Genomic DNA, 22,147 nt, shown 5'->3' with positions numbered 1-22,147 from the left:
CTTGTTTCCTCTTTTCAGTTTTCTCAGGTTTCACATGATGTGCAGACGCGTACAATTTAATTGAATTCCAATTAAATTATTTCATTGCTTTGGGTTCAGAATCACAATCTACATTGTGTTCTTTATTATGGTAAGCATTTTGGCCCCCAGCCACAATAATAAGTTCTAATATCATCTGGAATAATGGTGTTCCTGATTTAGCAGCAATAGCGCCGCCATCAACAACCAACTGGCCCACCCCAAATTTTCGCCCTTCCGTCCAAAAACACGCAACAAAACATCGGCCATTGTTGAGTTATTTTGCAAGGGACGATGTGCGAGTTTGTAAATTTTCCCAACGTGGGGAACTCCCACTCCCTGAAGTCTCAACGCCGGGCATATTTTTGGAATCCAGGTAAGTACAAAACGGAGAACCACGAGGCTCCATTGGGAAGCAACGGTACATCTGTGGCGTCATTAATATGTTTGGTGTCTCACCACACATATATGCGCATCTGTAGCTGAACGTCGACGTCCACAACTACTATCTCATTCATAGCGTATGATTTACACATATGGCAACATTTTGCCGCCAACTGATTGTACGTCATTCGTGTCTGCATGAATGAAATCAGGAAGAAGAAGACATTGTTTTCATTTTTTGTTTTCATTCATACTTCGTAATCCCAGTCTAATTGTATTTCTTCCAATTCAGTGTTTTTTTAGTTTTTAGTCGCTGCCACTAGAAATATGGAAACACAATATAACGCTGCAGACTAAGGTACTCCTAGTGATGCCGACAATAGTGCAAGATATTCCCTCCATTTCTAACTCTCGGAATATGTTTCTTTCTCGTCACCACCTGTCATGATGTCATAACAAATAAATGGAACTGCATGTCGACTGATTCGGACGTTTAGCGGTTTTTACGTGGACTGCTATTTGTGTCAAATAGTGAGTATATTTTTTTGTTCTCTACCTCCACACTCCCAATAACACATCTTTCTTTTTTTTCAGGCGACGTCCCAGCCGTAAACAGCACTCACGATTTTATTTCCCATTCCTTAGAATGGACTAAACTACGCCTTTACCAAGTAGTACTATACAAGGACGAAATATAGCTTTTTCCGGTAAGTGCATTTTAGTTGATTGGTATGTGTGGTAGGGTCTCTAAGTATGTCTTTTGGTTTATCCTATAGGTGAAACAGTTTTTCCTGGGAATAAAGGCATATTCAACCTCTCTCGTCAATAACCTACTGGAAATTATTCAACGCAGATTGTTTGGTTTGGTGTAGCGCAACACACATGATATCGACTAGCAAATTAGTGGTGCGTAGTGGTGGGGATGGTATTCCATCCGAATTATTCGGATAAAATGGTTTCATTGCCATTTCCCAACGAAAAACACAATTATATCTTGTCATTGTTCTTATGACGTGAAGGTGGTCAACATGTGACTTTGGTAATAGTGTGTATGGACCATTTTTTTACCAATGTTAATTTTGTTTCCTTCTTCCTAGATGACCTGGGTGGACCTCGTGATTATGTGAGCTTTTTGTGTTTCCATTTGGGATTGGATTTTTTTGTGGTTCTTGCCTCATTTTTTTATACTGGTAAGTTTTCGTCCACGATTATTCTTTATATATTGACAGTATAAGCGGCACCAGCCAGTTTTTACTCCGAAATCATATTTTTGGACAGCAGTGAGTTTTTTTTTATCTGGGAATTTATCGTCGTTGTACCCGTTCCCGTTTTTGAGAGACCAACAGATATCAGGGCACCGATAATAAACCTGGATTTATATGGTATACAAAAAACATCAATTTATTTTCTTCAACCATATTTTGAGTGAATCTTTTCAGCCTAGATGTGTACTAGTGAAAGTTTTTGTTTTTTTTTTTTTGTGTTTCTATGGGTGTGAAAATCATCGTCGACTCGACAGTTAGCTTTGACCTGCCCATTCCATATCTACCACGATCATCCAGCCGAACAACCGTTTTAGTTAGTGCATGTTTTACAAAGATGTATGACACCACTCAATAACCTAGCTCCTACATACCAGTGATAGACAAGTTTTTCATGCCTTGAATTTATCAGTCAATGATACATCAAATACAACAGAGTAGCCGACCTACATTCTAATTTAATTTCATTTTCCTTTTATAGAACCAATTGTTGTATGCACATTTTAAGGGCGTTATGCATCACTACCACTACATCTTGCTGGATGTCCACAGTGGTAATTAAAAACATAAGACAAATAATTCACTGGTAGTGATAATCCAATCTTATTGCCAATTTTATTATTCTTGACAACCAGTTTCTCTATAAAAAAAAACAGACTTTATCGCTTATTTGTGTTTTTTTATTTACATACACAAAAAAAAACTATTTTGCAAGAGTGGAGTTATACAACATGTATCATTGTTTAATGCGGCCCATACACTGTGGGCATGCAGGACAGCATTTGTAATAGTATTAGTAAATTTTGAAGTTTTTGTTAATGTATGTGTGAGTATTTTAAGCAGGATTGAAATCAAAATAGTTTTGAATTTGTAAATGAACCTCTTTCAATCCGATGAATTTTGTTTATTTCCCAAGCAATCGACAGACAGTTTTTGAAAATAACAAATATTGCTTGTGAAGAAATTAAAAATTGTTGAAAATTTGAACTCAAAATCGTGCTTTTGGAGGAAAATTCATCATTTCTGAAAAATGGATTGAAGACATGCCACACACTATTCAATTACACACGTATACAAGGGGTTCATTTGGCAGTGCAGTTTGGCAGTTAGTGTATGGCCGGCATAAAACTGTTTACAGAGAAATTATAAATATACCCCATTTCTCGGTATGAGAGGGATATATTTTGAACATCAGATCATATTTTGTTTTTCATCCCAAAACCTTCTGACAAGCATTTTTACCAAATAAAAAACCGAACACCAGTGCCGACAGCTTGATTTTGTCGAGGTCATTTCAGATTTTGTAACATGGGTAGTGAAATATGAAATTTACATCACCTCGCCGCCTTATGAAAGCCACATTCTTACAGAAAAATGTAAATTGGTAAATAAACCAAACATCGTGAACTTTTTTGAATGCTACTCTATTTTGGTTTCTTTTGCATCCTATGACGTTTATATGCAGGTAAACGATTATACTTGGTACACTTCATCGATGTGTAAAAAAAAAACGAGCCTGTTACACCGTTGTGTAGGTGAAAAACAATAAATATGTCGGGCTTTTGGATTTGCAGCCTATACCATTATGGCAAATAGAATTATAGAAACAAACGGAAACTAAACAAATCTCCAAAAAAAAAAAACTCTTGAACTAAATTTGACATCGTGAAGGTTTAATTTCATTTTTCTTTTGGTATTGACTTTAGAGTTGGGTACGCTGCTGGGACAATACTTTTGGTTTTGACTAATGCCTGACACATGCTCTGTTGTATTATCTACCATTTATAACTATTTTCAGGTGATTACGGTATGTATTATTTTATCCTTGAATAAATTTATAATATGAAGATATCTGTTTATGGGAGAGGTATTGGGAAAAGTTATTCTTTCGGGGAGCATCCTTAGTGATTTGATTCTTTATATGGAGAATTTTAAATTGATTATTCTTCGCTTGTGGGTTCATCGTATCTTTATTGTTGGTATTGGCTAGAACTGTTACGTAATTTGAATCTAACTCTCGTACCTGCCACTTTGGTCTCCCTCAGTACGCTCGGCACCGGTTCCAATCAGCTACATATGTTGGAGCCATTTCAGTGGTAAGGTTTAGCTACACAGCCCTGGCCGTAGCCTTGTTAGAATTCGTAATTACCTACTTTGTTCTAGCTTTACCACAGTACTGATAATCAGCAATCCTCAAGTGTTATACTTTAATATCTTTTACATGGCAAGTCCCCAACGGCTTCCCTTGCATGTCTTCTATTTCGAACATGTTATTCCCTATGGGTTTAACAATCCTACATTTCACATATTTTCTGCAAAATTTTGCATTGATGTTCTTTCCAAAATCACTCAAGACATGGTTTCGACGGAAGACTTCCTGACCCGGTAAAAATTTCACTATGCGTGCCCGTTGGTTGTAGCGTTTAGCACTCCGCTCATACGCTTCGTGTAGGTTTTTGGCTATCTTCTCCCTAATGATTTCTAGCCTTTCTTTCCGACCTAAGTCATTGATGGTATGATCACATAGAGATTTTAGTTTTCTGGCCAGTTTATAATCGCTGCCGTTAGTGTACATCTCGTACCCAAACAGTGCAAAAAATGGGGTAACACCCGTAGCTGTATGAATCGATGATCGCAATGCACATTCGATTTCTGTTAGATAAGTATCCCATTCTCTATGATCTTCTCCCAGATAAGCTCGAATCGCTGCCAAAACGGACTGGTTTACCCTTTCCGAGGCATTCGATTGGGGCGAATAAGGTGCTGTTTGCATGTGGTTGATTTTAAACATTTCGGTCATATCTTTGAACCCTTTGGCCGTAAACTGCGCGCCATTATCCGTATGAATGGTCTCGGGCACTCCGAACTTTCTAAAAATTTCTTGTATTAAAAATTGTACTACGTTCGACGTTGTAGCTTCTCTCATTGCTTTCAAGAATACAAATTTTGAAAAATGGTCAACAACTATAAAGATATAGCTGTTGCCAGATTTCGATCGGGGATACTTCCCTAAAAAATCCATGTATAGTTTTTGAAATGGACGTTCCGTCACGACTTCACACCCTATTGTCGGTTGTGTATTTTTATTGATCGATTTAGTTTCTTTACATGTCTGGCAATTTGCTACATATTGTTTTACCTGTGGGACCATTTTCGGCCAATAATAAAATTTTTGCAAGCGATGAAGTGTCTTAGCAATGCCTCCGTGTGCGGATGTTAGATCATCATGAGCTTTCTGGATTAATACATGGGTTAATAATTCTGGAATCCAAAGTTTCCATGGCATTTCATCCGATTCCAAACCATTTTCAGGCTTTGTTCGCTTGAAAACTAATCCATTTTCTATTTTCAAATCAGGCAACTTTTGCTTGTTTTCTTCTATGTGCGCAATAATTTCTTTGTATTGGGGACTTTCGAATTCTGTTGTTTCGAAATCGAACAAGTCGTCTATTACGTCATATTCTTCGACGACTTCTAGGCGGGATAGCATGTCTGCCACCACGTTATCCTTGCCTTTTCTGTGCTCGATTTCGAAATTAAACCCCTGCAACATCAAAGACCATCGTGCGAGTCTCCCACTCAAGTCTTTTACTCCCATAAGCCATTTCAAACTAGCATGGTCCGTTATGACCGTGAATTTCATCAGCTCCACATAGGGTCTGAATCTTTTCACAGCCATAACGGCCGCCAAGCACTCTTTTTCTGTTACACTGTAGTTCTTTTGGCAACTATTCAGCTTTTGGGAGTAAAAGGCTATGGGGAACTCTTCATCCTTTTCTCCCTTTTGGAACAAAACTGCCCCTATTCCATGCTCTGATGCATCGCACTGTATAAAAAATTGTTTGGAAAAATCTGGGTGCTTGAGGACTGGAGCCGTCGTCAATGCTATTTTCAATGTTTCAAATGATTCTATCGCTTTGGCATTCATATTGAATTTAGGGCCTTTCTTCAGAGTATCCGTCAATGGAGCGGAAATACTCGCAAAGTTCTTAATAAAACGGCGGTACCACCCCGCGGTACCCAAGAAACTCCTAACATCTCTAGGACTTTTCGGTATTTTTAGGTTCTTGATCGCTTGGACCTTCTCTGGGTCGGTTTTTAAAACCCCACCTCCAATAATGAAGCCTAAGTATTTTAGCTCTTTGAAACAAAACATGCTCTTTTTGAGGCCTATAGTCAGATTCGCATTTCTAAGACACTCTGCCACCTGTTCTAGTAACTTCATATGTGAATTGAAATCTTCTGATATTACCAGCAAATCATCTAAGTAGATGAAAACATTCGATTTAAGTCGAGCCGGTATAACCTTATCCATAAGGCGACATAATCTCTGTGCGGCATTACATAAGCCGAATGGCATCATCCTAAATTGATAGAGCGGACGCCCCGGCACAGTAAAGGCCGTGTACGGTCTAGATTCCTCGTCCAGCTCTATCTGCCAAAAGGCATGTTTCAAATCTACGCTGCTTATGTATACGGTCTGATCAATCCTACTAAGAATACCATCAATATTTTGCAATGGATACGCGTCCTTTATTGTTACTGCGTTTAATCGGCGCGCATCCAAGCAAAATCTGTTCTTTCCCGGTTTTCGTACGATGGTTGTTCTATTATTCCACGGGCTGTCGCTTTCTTCTATAACCTTAAGTTCTAACATTTTGTCCAACTCCTCATACACGATTTCCTGCATAGCCGGCGAAATCGGATAATGCCTGTCTTTAATAGGGTTCGTTCCTTCCACAAGCTTAATCGTGTGTTTTTCAAGAGACGTGTGACCTAGACCCATTTTTTCGAACGAAGGAAATTTATCTATAATATTTTCTAACTTCTTTTGCTGTTCAGAAGTGAGGATATGCATCTCTTTTTTCTGGCTTTTGTTGTCATCCGCAAATTTTGATTGTATTTTTTCTATGTCAACTTCGTTTACTTCCACCACGTCTGGGGCTAGCTTAAATGCCTTCCAAAAATCTATCCCTAGGTATAAAGGTTGCTCCAGATCGGGACACAGGAAGAAACATATTTCTTTTTCTAGATCTTTATATTTGACCTTTACTCTAATTTTGCCCAAGATTCTATGTAGTTGGCCTGAAGCCGTTCTTATATTGGTGTAGTACGTTTCTGGACCCATTTCTAATTCTTCTACAAGTTCTCGACACCCTTTTCCTAATATGGAGACTGTGGCTCCAGAATCTAATAGGCCTCTGATCTCCTTTTCACCAATTTTTATCATGGCATACGGCCTGGGATCAGACGTTTCGTTGAATTTTCTCACCGATTCTGTAACCATGTTTCGAATTATCTTATTTTCTTTTTTTCTTTGCCTCAGTTTCACAATTCTGGCAAACTTTTTCGGATTGTGTTTTGGTTTTCTTCCTAGCTGTTCTGTCGTTTGAGTTTCTGGAATAGTTTTCTGTTCTACCATAGTGTTATTTTCTTCACCCTCGAATATTCTCTTCCTCGCAATCTCATAGTTTGCCTTTCGAATTTCTACAGGGAGATAGTGTCGTATAGAAGTATAATTGTTGTTTATTTTGGTTGTTGCTAGTTGGACGTTGCGGGTTTGTCCACCGAATATGATCTCCCCGCCGACATCATATTCTTCCGGCCGTTTTCCGGCTTACATTTCGGGCAACGAGGTGTCACGATCTTCGGTTGACCACAACGGTAGCAAAAAACAGATCGATGCGTGGAAAGGCAATCCATAAACCTATGACCAGGTTGGCGACAGTTCCAACAAACTGGTTCCTTACTAACCTCCGATATCTCTGGCATCTTATCGTCTTCACACTCTTGTTGGTCATAGTTATAATTGCTCCCGAAATTGATGCAATTTATTTCATTTACCCTCGCCTGGCGAGGTGGAGCTGTCGGTGTTACTCTGAATTCCCGTTTCGAACAGGTTTTCTCTGCTAAAATGCACTCCATTCGCAATTGCTCCATGGAGTAAATACTCATTGGATATACCATTCGGAAAATATCTCCTTTTAGATTCCTTTTGACGATCTGAATTAATTCCGCATCCGATATGGGCTGAACCAATCTGGACCTCATGGTATTTATTGATTGGAAATAACTGTCGATATCTTCTCCTGGTTTCAATTTCCTGTCGACTATATCGCTAAGGATTTCGTAATTGGTTCGTGTATTACTATAACGCCTGTAAAGTGCATCTTTTAGTGAAGGCCAATCCTTAACGATACCTGTCTTTACTTGCAGCCAATACCACTCATAGGCTCCGCCCGAGAGTAGTGTCTGGAATTCTGCGTAAATTTCCTCCCATGACACATTGTACTGATTTTTCAAATATTCCAGCCGAAACACAAAGTCTTCAACAGACATGCCTGACTGACTCCCATCAAACTTTAGCTTAAATTTTTCTACCTTGCTGTGTTTTTCCCAGTGGGAACCTGAGGGGCCAAATAACATATGGTTTGATGGCCTCTCCGTAGGTCTGTGTGAATCAATCGGTGGTGGTGGATTCGGAAATAACAATGCAGTATTATTTCTGGTATTATTCGCGGGAGTTGGGTTAACGTTTAAGTTTTTCACAATATCCCCTAGTCTACCTATTGCTTCATAGACTTTCTTCATCTCATCTCCGATACATTCTTGCACTAACGGCCGTAAGTTCAACTGCGCATTCGCTACACTTCCATTCACCATTTCCCGTAATGCCTCATCATTCACGGTGTTAGAATTGGGTGGAGCTGAGCCACTTTGGTTGCCATTGGGTACCGTATTATGTGGAGTCGAATTATTGTTAGAATGATTATTGTTTATCGTCTGGGACATATCAATAAATGATGTATCCATCCCTGCCGGTGGATTTACCATTCTGCCCTTTTTATTATATTTCCTATATTTTGGCAACGTTTGCACATATATTCTACTACTGTCAAAGGACTCAGTGCGGTTTCTTTTGCTTCTACGTAAAGTCTGTAAATAATTTTCCTCAGTCATTGGCAAATGCCTATGATTCTACCAAGACTAGACAATGATTTCAGCAATATTTGGCTTGCTTCTAAGTGTGTATCAACATTCAGTTGTGACCAACAAAACAAATCACTTGGTAATAAAAAAAATAAAATATCATATAAAAGGTTAAAACAATCGATTTCAATCAAAACAAATAAGACAATTACAAACATATAGGGGTTTTCCTTAAGATGGGTATGTGAGGTGTGTGTTTTCATTAATTTCTTCATACATCTTTAAAATGCCCTTTCGGTTATCAATGCAGGTAGAATAAGACATACACTAACAAACAAAAAAAAATGATTCTCTAATACCTACTTTCGACACTGTTTCTACGGCAATTTTTCAACATTTCCAAAAAAAGATCTCGTAGATAGGATTTACGCTTAACATCTGAATAACAATCATTCAGACGAATCTGTAATTTTCCCTTTGCCGAAAATTCTATCTATTGCTTTTACTCTACATCAAACAAAAAAAACAACATACTAGTCATTCACAATACAAACATTGTTACACACAAGACGAACAAGTTATTGCACTGACTTTTTTCCGAGTGGAAGTACTATACAAAATATCCTAATTTACCTTAAACTAATATTGCACATTAACATGTTTTCAATAGAAAACATGGCTCAATATCAGCCAGGACAAAGGATATCGCTATAATACTTATGTCTATTTAATTCCCTATGGACTATGGTTATTGCACTTCGGTGTTATTGCACAATAATATTGAAATTATGGTTCTACGGAACCTTATTTTAGATTTGGGCGCCATCTGTTACGGCTCCTGATATGGCGGCGCTAGATTGGACCATCCGGACTAGCTTGCGGTCCCAAGGTCAGGTTCTCAACCATCCACTCTAGCCCATCAGGGCGAACATAAATTTGTTAAGCAAAAAAAAAACAAACACAAACACTTTATACATTTACGAGACCTGCTATTGATAAAGGAGGATTGTTGTTGCTCTCCTGCACTCGCCCTCCCTTCCATGGTTTCCAAATTGTCCACGAACATACTTTCATTGGAAACCCCACACGACACACACACTCACCTCATCACCTTTTTAAGGAGGACCCCCCTGAATAATTGACTAACACATGATAAATTTTCTTTTCTACAACCAAGACATTAAAACATTTATTATTATAAAAGGATTCTTAGAACTAAGTAAATTTAATAATATTGTCTGTTTTCTTTGAAGTTAAAACTTGGGATATCTAACACCAGTAAATGTACAGAAAAATAACTGAATAAAATGTCAACGCAGATTTCTTGTTAGTACTCTAGAGCTGCGGGGTTCACTGCTATCTAGCAATCATGAAATCATAAATTATTGCCTACCCTAAGAGAGCTCACTTAAGATGGTTTTCAGGCTAATTTGGCCTAACGAATTTAAATTTCGCTTCTCTAGCGTTCTACTGAAACCCCAAAATTTATCTGGTTTTAACTGGCGTTAAAAGACCCTTACAAATGCAAATTACTTATATGCTAGGACAGACACCAGGACAACACAACATTAACATACATAAATTTATCTTTTGATTAATATCATTAGTTATTTTGAATCATTGACAGAATTAAATAGGATCTCAAAAAATATCATTTAAACACGTTTTTCGATAAATTTTAGTTGCCTTTATCTTAAAGATTTTGCATCTGAATAATGTAAATTTTCTCTTCTCTTTATTTTGCAGATAACCGCCACTGGGCCTTTTGGTTGATTCTAAACACATAAAATGTATGATACTGGTTACCTCTCTTTCCGGACAATAAGGTAATTTTCTGGCACTTCAGCGTACCACCAATAACTCACAGAGAAACGTTTGTTATACCAATGGTAGCAAGGAGAATAATGCATGAGGCAACAGACCAGATTCAACGCAAAACGACATCTGAAGCCCACCAGTTTTTTTTTTTTGAATATTCGGCAGCTGCACAATAAGGACAAAAGCTGCATCCCACAACAAAATGATGATAGCTGCACCAATTATCGAAAAGATACACTGGCCCCAATTATGGATAACCTGAGGCCAGTGAAATTGCGGATTCGTTTCTATGTTTGGGAAATCTACAAAAAAAAACCGTCGTCAGCATAAACGACCATAACCAGCTAGCTAAACACAATCGTCACTCACTTTTGATTTTTGTTTCCACCAACAGAATAAATAAACGTTACACACAACTGTCTTTTCTTTTACTTTAGTCGGCAGATAAATGATTTTTTTCTACGCTTTGTCAGGCAATCTAAATGGCGGTTATAGAGCAACTGATCTCTTAAATTTTCCGCGAATTCCCTTATATAGCGCCGTCTTTTTCCACCATTTTCTTAAATTTTCCAATATATTTTTTTGTTTACTCATACATTAAAGATACTACCCTCCTAAATGGCTGACCTCCAGTGTTGACATATTGGGTAGTATTTATTTCTCATTGAACATACCCTCTCTGTGTTTAGGGCTGGCAATGCCTCTTGTTTCCTCTTTTCAGTTTTCTCAGGTTTCACATGATGTGCAGACGCGTACAATTTAATTGAATTCCAATTAAATTATTTCATTGCTTTGGGTTCAGAATCACAATCTACATTGTGTTCTTTATTATGGTAAGCATTTTGGCCCCCAGCCACAATAATAAGTTCTAATATCATCTGGAATAATGGTGTTCCTGATTTAGCAGCAATAGCGCCGCCATCAACAACCAACTGGCCCACCCCAAATTTTCGCCCTTCCGTCCAAAAACACGCAACAAAACATCGGCCATTGTTGAGTTATTTTGCAAGGGACGATGTGCGAGTTTGTAAATTTTCCCAACGTGGGGAACTCCCACTCCCTGAAGTCTCAACGCCGGGCATATTTTTGGAATCCAGGTAAGTACAAAACGGAGAACCACGAGGCTCCATTGGGAAGCAACGGTACATCTGTGGCGTCATTACTATGTTTGGTGTCTCACCACACATATATGCGCATCTGTAGCTGAACGTCGACGTCCACAACTACTATCTCATTCATAGCGTATGATTTACACATATGGCAACATTTTGCCGCCAACTGATTGTACGTCATTCGTGTCTGCATGAATGAAATCAGGAAGAAGAAGACATTGTTTTCATTTTTTGTTTTCATTCATACTTCGTAATCCCAGTCTAATTGTATTTCTTCCAATTCAGTGTTTTTTTAGTTTTTAGTCGCTGCCACTAGAAATATGGAAACACAATATAACGCTGCAGACTAAGGTACTCCTAGTGATGCCGACAATAGTGCAAGATATTCCCTCCATTTCTAACTCTCGGAATATGTTTCTTTCTCGTCACCACCTGTCATGATGTCATAACAAATAAATGGAACTGCATGTCGACTGATTCGGACGTTTAGCGGTTTTTACGTGGACTGCTATTTGTGTCAAATAGTGAGTATATTTTTTTGTTCTCTACCTCCACACTCCCAATAACACATCTTTCTTTTTTTTCAGGCGACGTCCCAGCCGTAAACAGCACTCACGATTTTATTTCCCATTCCTTAGAATGGACTAAACTACGCCTTTACCAAGTAGTACTATACAAGGACGAAATATAGCTTTTTCCGGTAAGTGCATTTTAGTTGATTGGTATGTGTGGTAGGGTCTCTAAGTATGTCTTTTGGTTTATCCTATAGGTGAAACAGTTTTTCCTGGGAATAAAGGCATATTCAACCTCTCTCGTCAATAACCTACTGGAAATTATTCAACGCAGATTGTTTGGTTTGGTGTAGCGCAACACACATGATATCGACTAGCAAATTAGTGGTGCGTAGTGGTGGGGATGGTATTCCATCCGAATTATTCGGATAAAATGGTTTCATTGCCATTTCCCAACGAAAAACACAATTATATCTTGTCATTGTTCTTATGACGTGAAGGTGGTCAACATGTGACTTTGGTAATAGTGTGTATGGACCATTTTTTTACCAATGTTAATTTTGTTTCCTTCTTCCTAGATGACCTGGGTGGACCTCGTGATTATGTGAGCTTTTTGTGTTTCCATTTGGGATTGGATTTTTTTGTGGTTCTTGCCTCATTTTTTTATACTGGTAAGTTTTCGTCCACGATTATTCTTTATATATTGACAGTATAAGCGGCACCAGCCAGTTTTTACTCCGAAATCATATTTTTGGACAGCAGTGAGTTTTTTTTATCTGGGAATTTATCGTCGTTGTACCCGTTCCCGTTTTTGAGAGACCAACAGATATCAGGGCACCGATAATAAACCTGGATTTATATGGTATACAAAAAACATCAATTTATTTTCTTCAACCATATTTTGAGTGAATCTTTTCAGCCTAGATGTGTACTAGTGAAAGTTTTTGTTTTTTTTTTTTTTGTGTTTCTATGGGTGTGAAAATCATCGTCGACTCGACAGTTAGCTTTGACCTGCCCATTCCATATCTACCACGATCATCCAGCCGAACAACCGTTTTAGTTAGTGCATGTTTTACAAAGATGTATGACACCACTCAATAACCTAGCTCCTACATACCAGTGATAGACAAGTTTTTCATGCCTTGAATTTATCAGTCAATGATACATCAAATACAACAGAGTAGCCGACCTACATTCTAATTTAATTTCATTTTCCTTTTATAGAACCAATTGTTGTATGCACATTTTAAGGGCGTTATGCATCACTACCACTACATCTTGCTGGATGTCCACAGTGGTAATTAAAAACATAAGACAAATAATTCACTGGTAGTGATAATCCAATCTTATTGCCAATTTTATTATTCTTGACAACTAGTTTCTCTATAAAAAAAAACAGACTTTATCGCTTATTTGTGTTTTTTTATTTACATACACAAAAAAAAACTATTTTGCAAGAGTGGAGTTATACAACATGTATCATTGTTTAATGCGGCCCATACACTGTGGGCATGCAGGACAGCATTTGTAATAGTATTAGTAAATTTTGAAGTTTTTGTTAATGTATGTGTGAGTATTTTAAGCAGGATTGAAATCAAAATAGTTTTGAATTTGTAAATGAACCTCTTTCAATCCGATGAATTTTGTTTATTTCCCAAGCAATCGACAGACAGTTTTTGAAAATAACAAATATTGCTTGTGAAGAAATTAAAAATTGTTGAAAATTTGAACTCAAAATCGTGCTTTTGGAGGAAAATTCATCATTTCTGAAAAATGGATTGAAGACATGCCACACACTATTCAATTACACACGTATACAAGGGGTTCATTTGGCAGTGCAGTTTGGCAGTTAGTGTATGGCCGGCATAAAACTGTTTACAGAGAAATTATAAATATACCCCATTTCTCGGTATGAGAGGGATATATTTTGAACATCAGATCATATTTTGTTTTTCATCCCAAAACCTTCTGACAAGCATTTTTACCAAATAAAAAACCGAACACCAGTGCCGACAGCTTGATTTTGTCGAGGTCATTTCAGATTTTGTAACATGGGTAGTGAAATATGAAATTTACATCACCTCGCCGCCTTATGAAAGCCACATTCTTACAGAAAAATGTAAATTGGTAAATAAACCAAACATCGTGAACTTTTTTGAATGCTACTCTATTTTGGTTTCTTTTGCATCCTATGACGTTTATATGCAGGTAAACGATTATACTTGGTACACTTCATCGATGTGTAAAAAAAAAACGAGCCTGTTACACCGTTGTGTAGGTGAAAAACAATAAATATGTCGGGCTTTTGGATTTGCAGCCTATACCATTATGGCAAATAGAATTATAGAAACAAACGGAAACTAAACAAATCTCCAAAAAAAAAAAACTCTTGAACTAAATTTGACATCGTGAAGGTTTAATTTCATTTTTCTTTTGGTATTGACTTTAGAGTTGGGTACGCTGCTGGGACAATACTTTTGGTTTTGACTAATGCCTGACACATGCTCTGTTGTATTATCTACCATTTATAACTATTTTCAGGTGATTACGGTATGTATTATTTTATCCTTGAATAAATTTATAATATGAAGATATCTGTTTATGGGAGAGGTATTGGGAAAAGTTATTCTTTCGGGGAGCATCCTTAGTGATTTGATTCTTTATATGGAGAATTTTAAATTGATTATTCTTCGCTTGTGGGTTCATCGTATCTTTATTGTTGGTATTGGCTAGAACTGTTACGTAATTTGAATCTAACTCTCGTACCTGCCACTTTGGTCTCCCTCAGTACGCTCGGCACCGGTTCCAATCAGCTACATATGTTGGAGCCATTTCAGTGGTAAGGTTTAGCTACACAGCCCTGGCCGTAGCCTTGTTAGAATTCGTAATTACCTACTTTGTTCTAGCTTTACCACAGTACTGATAATCAGCAATCCTCAAGTGTTATACTTTAATATCTTTTACATGGCAAGTCCCCAACGGCTTCCCTTGCATGTCTTCTATTTCGAACATGTTATTCCCTATGGGTTTAACAATCCTACATTTCACATATTTTCTGCAAAATTTTGCATTGATGTTCTTTCCAAAATCACTCAAGACATGGTTTCGACGGAAGACTTCCTGACCCGGTAAAAATTTCACTATGCGTGCCCGTTGGTTGTAGCGTTTAGCACTCCGCTCATACGCTTCGTGTAGGTTTTTGGCTATCTTCTCCCTAATGATTTCTAGCCTTTCTTTCCGACCTAAGTCATTGATGGTATGATCACATAGAGATTTTAGTTTTCTGGCCAGTTTATAATCGCTGCCGTTAGTGTACATCTCGTACCCAAACAGTGCAAAAAATGGGGTAACACCCGTAGCTGTATGAATCGATGATCGCAATGCACATTCGATTTCTGTTAGATAAGTATCCCATTCTCTATGATCTTCTCCCAGATAAGCTCGAATCGCTGCCAAAACGGACTGGTTTACCCTTTCCGAGGCATTCGATTGGGGCGAATAAGGTGCTGTTTGCATGTGGTTGATTTTAAACATTTCGGTCATATCTTTGAACCCTTTGGCCGTAAACTGCGCGCCATTATCCGTATGAATGGTCTCGGGCACTCCGAACTTTCTAAAAATTTCTTGTATTAAAAATTGTACTACGTTCGACGTTGTAGCTTCTCTCATTGCTTTCAAGAATACAAATTTTGAAAAATGGTCAACAACTATAAAGATATAGCTGTTGCCAGATTTCGATCGGGGATACTTCCCTAAAAAATCCATGTATAGTTTTTGAAATGGACGTTCCGTCACGACTTCACACCCTATTGTCGGTTGTGTATTTTTATTGATCGATTTAGTTTCTTTACATGTCTGGCAATTTGCTACATATTGTTTTACCTGTGGGACCATTTTCGGCCAATAATAAAATTTTTGCAAGCGATGAAGTGTCTTAGCAATGCCTCCGTGTGCGGATGTTAGATCATCATGAGCTTTCTGGATTAATACATGGGTTAATAATTCTGGAATCCAAAGTTTCCATGGCATTTCATCCGATTCCAAACCATTTTCAGGCTTTGTTCGCTTGAAAACTAATCCATTTTCTATTTTCAAATCAGGCAACTTTTGCTTGTTTTCTTCTATGTGCGCAATAATTTCTTTGTATTGGGGACTTTCGAATTCTGTTGTTTCGAAATCGAACAAGTCGTCTATTACGTCATATTCTTCGACGACTTCTAGGCGGGATAGCATGTCTGCCACCACGTTATCCTTGCCTTTTCTGTGCTCGATTTCGAAATTAAACCCCTGCAACATCAAAGACCATCGTGCGAGTCTCCCACTCAAGTCTTTTACTCCCATAAGCCATTTCAAACTAGCATGGTCCGTTATGACCGTGAATTTCATCAGCTCCACATAGGGTCTGAATCTTTTCACAGCCATAACGGCCGCCAAGCACTCTTTTTCTGTTACACTGTAGTTCTTTTGGCAACTATTCAGCTTTTGGGAGTAAAAGGCTATGGGGAACTCTTCATCCTTTTCTCCCTTTTGGAACAAAACTGCCCCTATTCCATGCTCTGATGCATCGCACTGTATAAAAAATTGTTTGGAAAAATCTGGGTGCTTGAGGACTGGAGCCGTCGTCAATGCTATTTTCAATGTTTCAAATGATTCTATCGCTTTGGCATTCATATTGAATTTAGGGCCTTTCTTCAGAGTATCCGTCAATGGAGCGGAAATACTCGCAAAGTTCTTAATAAAACGGCGGTACCACCCCGCGGTACCCAAGAAACTCCTAACATCTCTAGGACTTTTCGGTATTTTTAGGTTCTTGATCGCTTGGACCTTCTCTGGGTCGGTTTTTAAAACCCCACCTCCAATAATGAAGCCTAAGTATTTTAGCTCTTTGAAACAAAACATGCTCTTTTTGAGGCCTATAGTCAGATTCGCATTTCTAAGACACTCTGCCACCTGTTCTAGTAACTTCATATGTGAATTGAAATCTTCTGATATTACCAGCAAATCATCTAAGTAGATGAAAACATTCGATTTAAGTCGAGCCGGTATAACCTTATCCATAAGGCGACATAATCTCTGTGCGGCATTACATAAGCCGAATGGCATCATCCTAAATTGATAGAGCGGACGCCACGGCACAGTAAAGGCCGTGTACGGTCTAGATTCCTCGTCCAGCTCTATCTGCCAAAAGGCATGTTTCAAATCTACGCTGCTTATGTATACGGTCTGATCAATCCTACTAAGAATACCATAAATATTTTGCAATGGATACGCGTCCTTTATTGTTACTGCGTTTAATCGGCGCGCATCCAAGCAAAATCTGTTCTTTCCCGGTTTTCGTACGATGGTTGTTCTATTATTCCACGGGCTGTCGCTTTCTTCTATAACCTTAAGTTCTAACATTTTGTCCAACTCCTCATACACGATTTCCTGCATAGCCGGCGAAATCGGATAATGCCTGTCTTTAATAGGGTTCGTTCCTTCCACAAGCTTAATCGTGTGTTTTTCAAGAGACGTGTGACCTAGACCCATTTTTTCGAACGAAGGAAATTTATCTATAATATTTTCTAACTTCTTTTGCTGTTCAGAAGTGAGGATATGCATCTCTTTTTTCTGGCTTTTGTTGTCATCCGCAAATTTTGATTGTATTTTTTCTATGTCAACTTCGTTTACTTCCACCACGTCTGGGGCTAGCTTAAATGCCTTCCAAAAATCTATCCCTAGGTATAAAGGTTGCTCCAGATCGGGACACAGGAAGAAACATATTTCTTTTTCTAGATCTTTATATTTGACCTTTACTCTAATTTTGCCCAAGATTCTATGTAGTTGGCCTGAAGCCGTTCTTATATTGGTGTAGTACGTTTCTGGACCCATTTCTAATTCTTCTACAAGTTCTCGACACCCTTTTCCTAATATGGAGACTGTGGCTCCAGAATCTAATAGGCCTCTGATCTCCTTTTCACCAATTTTTATCATGGCATACGGCCTGGGATCAGACGTTTCGTTGAATTTTCTCACCGATTCTGTAACCATGTTTCGAATTATCTTATTTTCTTTTTTTCTTTGCCTCAGTTTCACAATTCTGGCAAACTTTTTCGGATTGTGTTTTGGTTTTCTTCCTAGCTGTTCTGTCGTTTGAGTTTCTGGAATAGTTTTCTGTTCTACCATAGTGTTATTTTCTTCACCCTCGAATATTCTCTTCCTCGCAATCTCATAGTTTGCCTTTCGAATTTCTACAGGGAGATAGTGTCGTATAGAAGTATAATTGTTGTTTATTTTGGTTGTTGCTAGTTGGACGTTGCGGGTTTGTCCACCGAATATGATCTCCCCGCCGACATCATATTCTTCCGGCCGTTTTCCGGCTTACATTTCGGGCAACGAGGTGTCACGATCTTCGGTTGACCACAACGGTAGCAAAAAACAGATCGATGCGTGGAAAGGCAATCCATAAACCTATGACCAGGTTGGCGACAGTTCCAACAAACTGGTTCCTTACTAACCTCCGATATCTCTGGCATCTTATCGTCTTCACACTCTTGTTGGTCATAGTTATAATTGCTCCCGAAATTGATGCAATTTATTTCATTTACCCTCGCCTGGCGAGGTGGAGCTGTCGGTGTTACTCTGAATTCCCGTTTCGAACAGGTTTTCTCTGCTAAAATGCACTCCATTCGCAATTGCTCCATGGAGTAAATACTCATTGGATATACCATTCGGAAAATATCTCCTTTTAGATTCCTTTTGACGATCTGAATTAATTCCGCATCCGATATGGGCTGAACCAATCTGGACCTCATGGTATTTATTGATTGGAAATAACTGTCGATATCTTCTCCTGGTTTCAATTTCCTGTCGACTATATCGCTAAGGATTTCGTAATTGGTTCGTGTATTACTATAACGCCTGTAAAGTGCATCTTTTAGTGAAGGCCAATCCTTAACGATACCTGTCTTTACTTGCAGCCAATACCACTCATAGGCTCCGCCCGAGAGTAGTGTCTGGAATTCTGCGTAAATTTCCTCCCATGACACATTGTACTGATTTTTCAAATATTCCAGCCGAAACACAAAGTCTTCAACAGACATGCCTGACTGACTCCCATCAAACTTTAGCTTAAATTTTTCTACCTTGCTGTGTTTTTCCCAGTGGGAACCTGAGGGGCCAAATAACATATGGTTTGATGGCCTCTCCGTAGGTCTGTGTGAATCAATCGGTGGTGGTGGATTCGGAAATAACAATGCAGTATTATTTCTGGTATTATTCGCGGGAGTTGGGTTAACGTTTAAGTTTTTCACAATATCCCCTAGTCTACCTATTGCTTCATAGACTTTCTTCATCTCATCTCCGATACATTCTTGCACTAACGGCCGTAAGTTCAACTGCGCATTCGCTACACTTCCATTCACCATTTCCCGTAATGCCTCATCATTCACGGTGTTAGAATTGGGTGGAGCTGAGCCACTTTGGTTGCCATTGGGTACCGTATTATGTGGAGTCGAATTATTGTTAGAATGATTATTGTTTATCGTCTGGGACATATCAATAAATGATGTATCCATCCCTGCCGGTGGATTTACCATTCTGCCCTTTTTATTATATTTCCTATATTTTGGCAACGTTTGCACATATATTCTACTACTGTCAAAGGACTCAGTGCGGTTTCTTTTGCTTCTACGTAAAGTCTGTAAATAATTTTCCTCAGTCATTGGCAAATGCCTATGATTCTACCAAGACTAGACAATGATTTCAGCAATATTTGGCTTGCTTCTAAGTGTGTATCAACATTCAGTTGTGACCAACAAAACAAATCACTTGGTAATAAAAAAAATAAAATATCATATAAAAGGTTAAAACAATCGATTTCAATCAAAACAAATAAGACAATTACAAACATATAGGGGTTTTCCTTAAGATGGGTATGTGAGGTGTGTGTTTTCATTAATTTCTTCATACATCTTTAAAATGCCCTTTCGGTTATCAATGCAGGTAGAATAAGACATACACTAACAAACAAAAAAAAATGATTCTCTAATACCTACTTTCGACACTGTTTCTACGGCAATTTTTCAACATTTCCAAAAAAAGATCTCGTAGATAGGATTTACGCTTAACATCTGAATAACAATCATTCAGACGAATCTGTAATTTTCCCTTTGCCGAAAATTCTATCTATTGCTTTTACTCTACATCAAACAAAAAAAACAACATACTAGTCATTCACAATACAAACATTGTTACACACAAGACGAACAAGTTATTGCACTGACTTTTTTCCGAGTGGAAGTACTATACAAAATATCCTAATTTACCTTAAACTAATATTGCACATTAACATGTTTTCAATAGAAAACATGGCTCAATATCAGCCAGGACAAAGGATATCGCTATAATACTTATGTCTATTTAATTCCCTATGGACTATGGTTATTGCACTTCGGTGTTATTGCACAATAATATTGAAATTATGGTTCTACGGAACCTTATTTTAGATTTGGGCGCCATCTGTTACGGCTCCTGATATGGCGGCGCTAGATTGGACCATCCGGACTAGCTTGCGGTCCCAAGGTCAGGTTCTCAACCATCCACTCTAGCCCATCAGGGCGAACATAAATTTGTTAAGCAAAAAAAAAACAAACACAAACACTTTATACATTTACGAGACCTGCTATTGATAAAGGAGGATTGTTGTTGCTCTCCTGCACTCGCCCTCCCTTCCATGGTTTCCAAATTGTCCACGAACATACTTTCATTGGAAACCCCACACGACACACACACTCACCTCATCACCTTTTTAAGGAGGACCCCCCTGAATAATTGACTAACACATGATAAATTTTCTTTTCTACAACCAAGACATTAAAACATTTATTATTATAAAAGGATTCTTAGAACTAAGTAAATTTAATAATATTGTCTGTTTTCTTTGAAGTTAAAACTTGGGATATCTAACACCAGTAAATGTACAGAAAAATAACTGAATAAAATGTCAACGCAGATTTCTTGTTAGTACTCTAGAGCTGCGGGGTTCACTGCTATCTAGCAATCATGAAATCATAAATTATTGCCTACCCTAAGAGAGCTCACTTAAGATGGTTTTCAGGCTAATTTGGCCTAACGAATTTAAATTTCGCTTCTCTAGCGTTCTACTGAAACCCCAAAATTTATCTGGTTTTAACTGGCGTTAAAAGACCCTTACAAATGCAAATTACTTATATGCTAGGACAGACACCAGGACAACACAACATTAACATACATAAATTTATCTTTTGATTAATATCATTAGTTATTTTGAATCATTGACAGAATTAAATAGGATCTCAAAAAATATCATTTAAACACGTTTTTCGATAAATTTTAGTTGCCTTTATCTTAAAGATTTTGCATCTGAATAATGTAAATTTTCTCTTCTCTTTATTTTGCAGATAACCGCCACTGGGCCTTTTGGTTGATTCTAAACACATAAAATGTATGATACTGGTTACCTCTCTTTCCGGACAATAAGGTAATTTTCTGGCACTTCAGCGTACCACCAATAACTCACAGAGAAACGTTTGTTATACCAATGGTAGCAAGGAGAATAATGCATGAGGCAACAGACCAGATTCAACGCAAAACGACATCTGAAGCCCACCAGTTTTTTTTTTTTGAATATTCGGCAGCTGCACAATAAGGACAAAAGCTGCATCCCACAACAAAATGATGATAGCTGCACCAATTATCGAAAAGATACACTGGCCCCAATTATGGATAACCTGAGGCCAGTGAAATTGCGGATTCGTTTCTATGTTTGGGAAATCTACAAAAAAAAACCGTCGTCAGCATAAACGACCATAACCAGCTAGCTAAACACAATCGTCACTCACTTTTGATTTTTGTTTCCACCAACAGAATAAATAAACGTTACACACAACTGTCTTTTCTTTTACTTTAGTCGGCAGATAAATGATTTTTTTCTACGCTTTGTCAGGCAATCTAAATGGCGGTTATAGAGCAACTGATCTCTTAAATTTTCCGCGAATTCCCTTATATAGCGCCGTCTTTTTCCACCATTTTCTTAAATTTTCCAATATATTTTTTTGTTTACTCATACATTAAAGATACTACCCTCCTAAAT

The 22,147-nt window shown here is 38.0% G+C and overlaps 2 long non-coding RNA genes across 5 annotated transcripts; both read left to right on the top strand.

Moving 5' to 3' along the window:
- Window positions 1-9: 9 nt before the first annotated feature.
- On the top strand, window positions 10-10,828 carry LOC141387770 (uncharacterized). Of its 3 annotated transcripts, XR_012408632.1 has the most exons (8): window positions 10-130; window positions 202-394; window positions 695-933; window positions 997-1,109; window positions 1,179-1,441; window positions 1,500-1,592; window positions 3,371-3,471; window positions 10,341-10,828. It is a non-coding gene; the product is annotated as an uncharacterized lncRNA (long non-coding RNA). The 3 variants fall into 3 exon arrangements; XR_012408630.1 differs by lacking the exon at window positions 3,371-3,471; XR_012408631.1 differs by lacking the exon at window positions 3,371-3,471 and having other exon boundaries at window positions 18-130; window positions 205-394.
- A 296-nt stretch (window positions 10,829-11,124) lies between these two features.
- LOC141387769 (uncharacterized) lies at window positions 11,125-21,943 on the top strand. 2 transcript variants are annotated; one of them, XR_012408628.1, is made up of 7 exons: window positions 11,125-11,245; window positions 11,317-11,509; window positions 11,810-12,048; window positions 12,112-12,224; window positions 12,294-12,556; window positions 12,615-12,707; window positions 21,456-21,943. It is a non-coding gene; the product is annotated as an uncharacterized lncRNA (long non-coding RNA). The 2 variants fall into 2 exon arrangements; XR_012408629.1 differs by having other exon boundaries at window positions 11,133-11,245; window positions 11,320-11,509.
- Window positions 21,944-22,147: the final 204 nt, after the last annotated feature.

The sequence above is a fragment of the Musca autumnalis genome, unplaced genomic scaffold (genome assembly GCF_047663935.1).
Source record: "Musca autumnalis isolate F117 unplaced genomic scaffold, ASM4766393v1 scaffold_5, whole genome shotgun sequence".
NCBI lineage: Eukaryota > Metazoa > Arthropoda > Insecta > Diptera > Muscidae > Musca > Musca autumnalis.
Note: the sequence above shows the minus strand (reverse complement) of the source record. Positions and strands in the feature narration are given on the sequence as shown.